Raw genomic sequence first — 7,104 nt, forward strand, 5'->3', positions numbered from 1 at the left:
AGAGATCCACCACGCTGATGCTGCAGATCTCCAAGTGACGAGTGGGAAGCGAGGACCATACAGACCTCCTCCTTCTGAAACTGGAATCAGTCAATAAAGAACGAAGCTGAAGCAAGTGCCTGTGCTAGTACCCCCCTCCCACCATATCTGATGGCATTAAGGGGTTAGGATACCCACCCAGAATGCTGTTTATTTTATTTTGAATGCCATTTATTTATCCATTTGAAATGAATGAACATGAAAAGCAATGGATGCATACTGTTTACAGTGGAATACCCTGGTGCTTTCCTTTTCTCTAGAGAAAGACACAGGAGGAAGAAATAAAAACCTGCAACAAATTCAGGAATTCATGTTCTTCACAGCAGAAGAGGGAGGGGTACCTAAACCGAATTCTTCCTGTGAATTGGATGTAAGGGATGACATTAGCAATGCCCTGCCATTCCTAAGTGTACGCTTTTGATAGGACAAAGGGGAGGACAGAGTAGCTAATGTGGCTGTGAAATACCGATTAAGAGCTTCTAGACATGCTGTTTACTTTTTATTGACTCTAGTTACAGTGCTACAAATGCACAGTGCTGAAGCCTAATGTACAGGAGAAAGCACTGCTAAAACAGCTGCTTAGTGAAAAGTCAAAAGAGATGAATTTCAGGTTCAAAAATCAACCCTCACAACCACAATCATCATCACCAAGATAAGTAATGGAGATGAAAAAGCTTATAAACAGTATGAAATTGGCAGCTAACAGTTCAGAATGGTTGCCTGGCCTCAAATAGGTTTTAACTGATCTACCTTGACAGATCACCAAAGAACAGTCATTGGCTTCATTAAGGTAGAAGAATATGAGAAGCAAGTCTCTGTGGATCCCCCAACTACAGGCAATAGCACACAAAGTCAATATTTGTAAGATTTCTCAGATTTAGCTTTAAGAATTTCTCAGTCAAAAGCTCTTCGAGGAGTTCATTTGGATATTACTACTTTATCAGACAGCTTGCCATTAATTCTGAGTTGATACCTGGCTGAGCAATCTCAGTTACAACGTGTAGATCACACAGCACTCTTGTGTCAGTAAGTAGCTATGCTTGTGCTGTGTGTTCGTGTGGGATGCTCTAACCGGTGTCTTTCTGCCTTTTCAGAATGGCTGCCTCTCATCTAAGCTTTTTGTTCCTTTTGGAAAAGTATATTTCCTAATTATTTTCTTTATGGCAATGCCCAGTTTACCACCATTAAAGCCCTCAAGTATTATAATGTCATACCTTGTTTCTGTATTATGGTATTTATTTATGAAAAACTAGACTTAATTTTCTGCATTTTACCTGAGTCTTAAGAACAGAGCCCTCTTATTCCTGCAAAATTTATAGAGCTGTTCTCCTGGTGGAGACATGCTTCCTGAACCTCAAATTTTCATCAACTCAGCAAAGTGATGGCTATCTGCCCTAAGAGATCTGAGCCTTCCAAACTCATGTTGTGGATCTCTGAAACAGATTTAGGCAACTGTGGAGGGCTGGCTCAATGTAGATCTTTCTTTTCAAGCTTCATATCTATAAAGACTTCATGTCTAATCCCATGAGCTACTAGTGGCACACGGACAAAATTGTAAATCCATTGGAATCAAACCTTAAGAAGCTAAAACAACCTGAATAATTGTCTACACTTTTTCTCCACTCCCTCTTATTGTCCTTTTGTCTTTTAAATGTTAAGTAGCAGAACAGACATAGTCATGTATGATTTCTACTGCTACTAGCTTGAAACAAGCCAATTACAAAGAGGGATTTTGCAATCAGCTGTTGTTTGATACATTTAATAGATACAACACGATATATTAAAAGTGAAATTTCTCTTTTATATCTGAATAACTAATCTCAACCAACATTCTTCTCTTCATATAAGTACAAAGCAGTTGTCCTCTGAATCCATAAACCATTCTGTTTTCAAGATCCATTGGATCAAGCTGCCCAGACATGAAACCCAGAGCAGCAGCACTCTTGGGAACTCTTCTCGAGCTCATTGGGGTCACTGATGGAGTCCTGCTGATTCACATGGAGTCTCTGAGGAATGACGCTGATGTGAGCTGGACTGGATGGCATCCTCAGCTCCAAGCTTTGAGATGACAGTCCAGCTCCTCTATTTACAAATGGCAATGACTACTTTTTTTTTTTTTTCCCCCAGAGGTGCAGCTGAATGGGCACAGGTGAGGGAAGGGAGCTGCAAGATCATTATCCTCCCAGATAGCCCAGACAAAGAGCAATATGAAAAGACAAGAAGGGGAACATTTTACAGCCTCTTTGAATCTTTTCTTCTCCCATTATTCCCAAATCCTTGTCTGCTTCATTCACAAGACCAAGTCTGGGTGAAAGACGGTGCACCTTGTCCTCAGCACACTCCCAATGCCCTAAAGCTCATCGACTGTCTTCTTAGCACTCCTGTGAAACAGTGAAACTTCTATGGTTTGTAGAGGTCCAGGAATGCACTGCCATCTTTCAGATGTTCAGAGGAGGAAAGGCAATGTAACCCTATGAATGTCTTGCAGCAGTCTCCAAAAAGAGACCAGATTCCCTCCCAACATGGTAATGTTTTTATTTTCACATCCTGAGAAAGCAGATTGCTGCCACACCAGGTTGAGAAGAAGCAATCTCAGTTTTCATCAGAAAAGCCAAAGACCACCTTTAGCAAAATCATGTTGGTATTCTATCCAAAACTAACTTTGGCCCTAGAGAGTAGAGGCAAACCTTTCCTTTGCAAAACACATCAATCCAGTGCGTTTGGCTGGTACCTTGGCTGACACGGCTAATCAAGCTCACTAATGTAGTGCATTTCTTCCTCCCCTCCCCTGCCAAAAAAAAAAAAAAAAAAAAAAAAAGAAAAAAAAAGGACATGCTTCAATGACTTGGGGTATGTTTAGGCAACAGAAATTTCCACAGTGTGCTGTAGTCTAAGCCACAGCTCCTAGCTTGGTGAGTGCTGGAACTAATGCCTGGTTCCCTGTGAACTGCATTTTGGGGTGAAGTGAAATATTCAGAGAAGCTTTCCCTCTCCTGGGTCTCTTAGGGCTTCTCTTGCCCCTCACCCATCCTTCTGCTGATTCTTTGTTGCTTCTGTGTGTAAGGACTCATGCTGCAACACTGCCTTCAGCTGAGAGTCTTTCTGGGAGTAATTTCTGGTTCTTTTTCTGCACAAGAACATACAATTTTCAGGAAACTTGTTGGAATTTCATTGTCTGTGAGACCCCTCCCTTTGCACCAGATTTGCTTTGCACTGAATAAAAAATGAAGAAGTTAAAAGGGAAAAGACAGAAGAACAGACTGATAGACTTAACAGGCACATGAACACACACGCTCACATACACGGCCCTCTTACGAAGAGGAGAGCAGGCTGAAAGTGACACACTTACCCTCTGCACTAACGTACCGAGTCATATTCAGGAAAAATATAATCATCCTAGACATCTTAGCATTATCTCTGGCTTCTCAACATGCAGGCTACCATTTTGCCTGTTCTGTTGCCTTGTTGGTTACTTTAGTCTCTTCCACAACATTACCTACCACATTATACCTCTCATAAATGTCCTTTATTGTTGTGCACCAACACAACACAACTTGGTACAGCACAACTGAAAGTGGCACTGGCTGGTATCTAACTGATCTGTCCGTATTCACAAGCTGCGTGGACTCTGTGTCAATTTTTCCTCTTCTCCTCTGCTCTGTGTCACCTCTGAAAGCAGAGGCTGATTCTGGACATCGGAGATGAACGGAGTCATTAAGAAGACCAACTGGGTTTCAGCAGGCTGGAATCTTTGACCCAGTCTTGCAGTGATTTAGAAACCATTTTTCTTACCATGTTAAGCTGTCATAGCCTCTTGCAAACCCTGGAAAATAGCCAGACATATCGCATCCTCCTGGAGATTAGCTAGTTTCCAAAGATTTAATGACTATTCAGGGAATTTTTAAGAGGATAAAATTACACAATTGTATAGTGCATTGCATTCTAGAGAACCCCAAGCCAGATTTCAGTTATTTTTAAAGAAAATAAGCCATTTTTGAACTACGGAAGCTCTACTTCTTCCAAGCAATTAAGCAAGTAATTATATTGGACTCCAATAACCTAAAATCAGCCAAGGCATTTGAAAAACAAAATGGTTAAAGGAAAACAACCTTTGGCTGAAATCTCATATGCCAGCAATTTAGCCTAAATCCTGCTCTATAAATCTTGGAGGAGAAGTGCTGACTTAGTGACATACTGGCTGCTGTAAAATGAAGTATAAACAACTATTTACTTTCATTTCATGCAAAATTTATCATCACTGCAAAAGCACAAAAGAATATATGGCACTACCAGCCAGGTCTGATTTTATCAAGGCAATGGAAATCATGGCAATTTGAAGGCTTTTGAGGAGGAAAAGCCTTTCATTTTGCTAATGCAGTCTCTGTTTCTGCAGCATTATCCTCTTCTTTTAGCATTTCTTTAACAGGAAGAGTGGAGAAGGTTAGAAATTAAATTTTTTTTCCCCCTGTCCTTCAGTTTGCTCATCTTTATAGCAGGGTATCTCCTTTCTTCTTAGTAGGTCCATCTGCTGTGGAACTGCTCCCCACAGCACTCCAGGGCTTGAGAAGCCACAGATATTTGGGCTTGGAAATGCTCACAGTATAGTTGCCAAATTAAAAAAAAACAGCTCAGTTGATAAGGTCCCAAAAAGGTTCAGGCCAGCCCACTCAGTCTGTTCCATTTTGATATCCTCTGCAACACAGACCTAACTATTGCAAGGTTAATCACCATCTTCACTTGTGGAATGAAAAATGCAATCTCACTGGCTCTTCATCCGTAATCAACATTTACAGTATGGAAAAATTCAGAATTACAGGTCTACTGCAAATTCCTGTATCTGTTATGTTGTCTAGAAGCCACCACAATGATCTCTTAACTGATAACCCCACTCGCAACCATGACAATCCACAGAGTTGTAATTTGGTAAATTATATTCCACTGTCAGAAGACAAAAACCACAAGTGCCCTCCATTTTCCACTATCACCTTCTTTCCTGTATCTGGATGGGATAAATCTTTTAGCCACAAACGAAAAATGTTTTGGTCTCTCCTTCGCTCAGTGGAGCCACATATCTACGTGGCAAGGCAGACAATAGCCAATTACAAAGGAATGATATGCTATTGTGTTCAACTGCTTTATTATTTATAACCATTCCAAAGAACCCAGCCAAATTTATGGAGGTCCCCCCAAAAAGTAGAAAATATTTAAACCCCAGGCCTGATTCATTTAAGCATCAGTTTGCTCCCTGTGCAGCAGAAACATTAAAGTGTTGAGTGAAGACAACCTGCACTCTCTTCTCTTGCACAGTTATATAATGATGAAATTTTATGATGAAATTGCACGATACAATGTATGGTGCAATCAAGTAATGAAAGGTTCTAGTGAAATGAAAAACACAAAGAGGAAGAGATAGGTTGCTATGGGAACCGTCCATCTGAATTCCCTGACTTCTGTGTAACTAAAAATCTCAAATTTTATGTTCCATTAATGTAGAGTTCTTAGATTTTTACATTTAATAATGAACATAAACTAGTATGCTGGTACTAATGTACTTTAATTGCATGTTTAGGAGAATCAGATAAAACATTATTATACTTACTGTTATCTAACAAGCTCCAGACAAAAAAAAAAATGTATACCAGTAACATGGAAAAATGGAACACTTCTAACCTCTTTAGTATAAATCGTAAAATGCTTTTGTGGTTTATACTCTTTTTGAAATAAGCTACAGGACATATAATAGCTGAACTTCTACAACCACATGTTAACCTTTTTGTTACTATTTTATTTTCACTGAAGTTTCAAAGAAAAAAAAAAAATTTCCATTGTCTGGTCCTGTACATGTGTCTTCAGATGAATACACATAAGTGTGCTTTTCACAACAATGCACCAAGCCCTCTGCTTGGATTCGCCTCTCGTTTTTGCATGCCAAGTGATTATTCTCTCCTCCTTCAAGTACCTTCTCTAATCACACCTCTTGTGAAACCAAACAATGCCGACACCCTTTGCCAGTAACATCTGCTTCTCTTTGCTTACGAATGATGGACCAGCACGTTACGAATGTTCATACGCGTGTGCCACAAGCTCATCAGGATGCGAGGTTTCTACCTGCTTACGGAGTTCGGTCTATTCTCTTCCGCTCACGCTCTTGACATGTGCCAAGGCATATCGACAATATTTTGTATCGCCTGTATAAAGCCATATTAATCCATTTTTCTTTTTTTTTTTTTTTTTTTTGAAAGGGCTCTGGGGCAGTGGGGTGTTTGCTTCTTTCTCCCCGGTGGCTGTGCTATGTACCCTGGGCCCCGGGGAGGTTCACGGGGCGACGCGCAGCCCTCGGGAGGTGCAATCTGTTGGCTCTGACCTTGCAGTCCGTACAGACCGGTCAGCCTCACCGCATCGCCTGCTGCTTCTCTGCAGTGCGTCTGCTGCATCCGTACGAGAGAGCACACCTTGCCGCCTGGCTGCCGTGCCGGGGTTACCCCTCCTGAGACACGGGAGATGGGGAGACGGCAGAGGTCTGCGCTCTAAAAGAAACCAAGCACGGTCCCTTTCTTTAATGTTCAAACTTAGCCACTTGCCAGTGCTTTTCTATTTCGTATTGACTTAAATTACACAGGGCAACTTTGGCTCTGTAAGTATAAATAGAAGGAGGATATGCCAGATTCAGAGATCTCGTAGCAGCTAATCTAAACCATGTATCTTTCTGGATTTTCTGAGAAAGAAACAAAAGTAAATCACGTGAAGACCCCAGCATTAAAGCTTTGTGTTAAAATTTCTGTTAATGCACACAGCTAAGCTTACACCCTCTTGTGTTCACAATTATTTCACAGGACACACAGAAGACTTCTGTCCGTCACTGCATTTGTAAACTGTTTTTCTTAAAAGAATTCAGATCCGAGTAATTCCCGAGGCTCTAAGTCAGGAGATTTCCTCATCCTTCAGGCTTTTTCCATCCGTCGTCGTGGCGCAAAAGGTCTGAAAACCCCACAAATCCCCCTGGGCAGCTGACGTAGGATTCCTACGCCAACCCTCAATGGAGGGGATCACGTTTCCCCGGGCCTT

The 7,104-nt window shown here is 41.2% G+C and overlaps 1 protein-coding gene across 6 annotated transcripts in view; it reads right to left on the reverse strand.

Moving 5' to 3' along the window:
• MEF2C (myocyte enhancer factor 2C) overlaps positions 1-7,104 on the reverse strand; it is a 125,074-nt gene that overhangs the window by 36,601 nt on the left and 81,369 nt on the right. The window lies entirely within an intron of this gene.

The sequence above is a fragment of the Egretta garzetta genome, unplaced genomic scaffold (genome assembly GCF_000687185.1).
Source record: "Egretta garzetta isolate BGI_Z169 unplaced genomic scaffold, ASM68718v1 scaffold136, whole genome shotgun sequence".
Classification (NCBI taxonomy): Eukaryota; Metazoa; Chordata; class Aves; order Pelecaniformes; family Ardeidae; genus Egretta; species Egretta garzetta.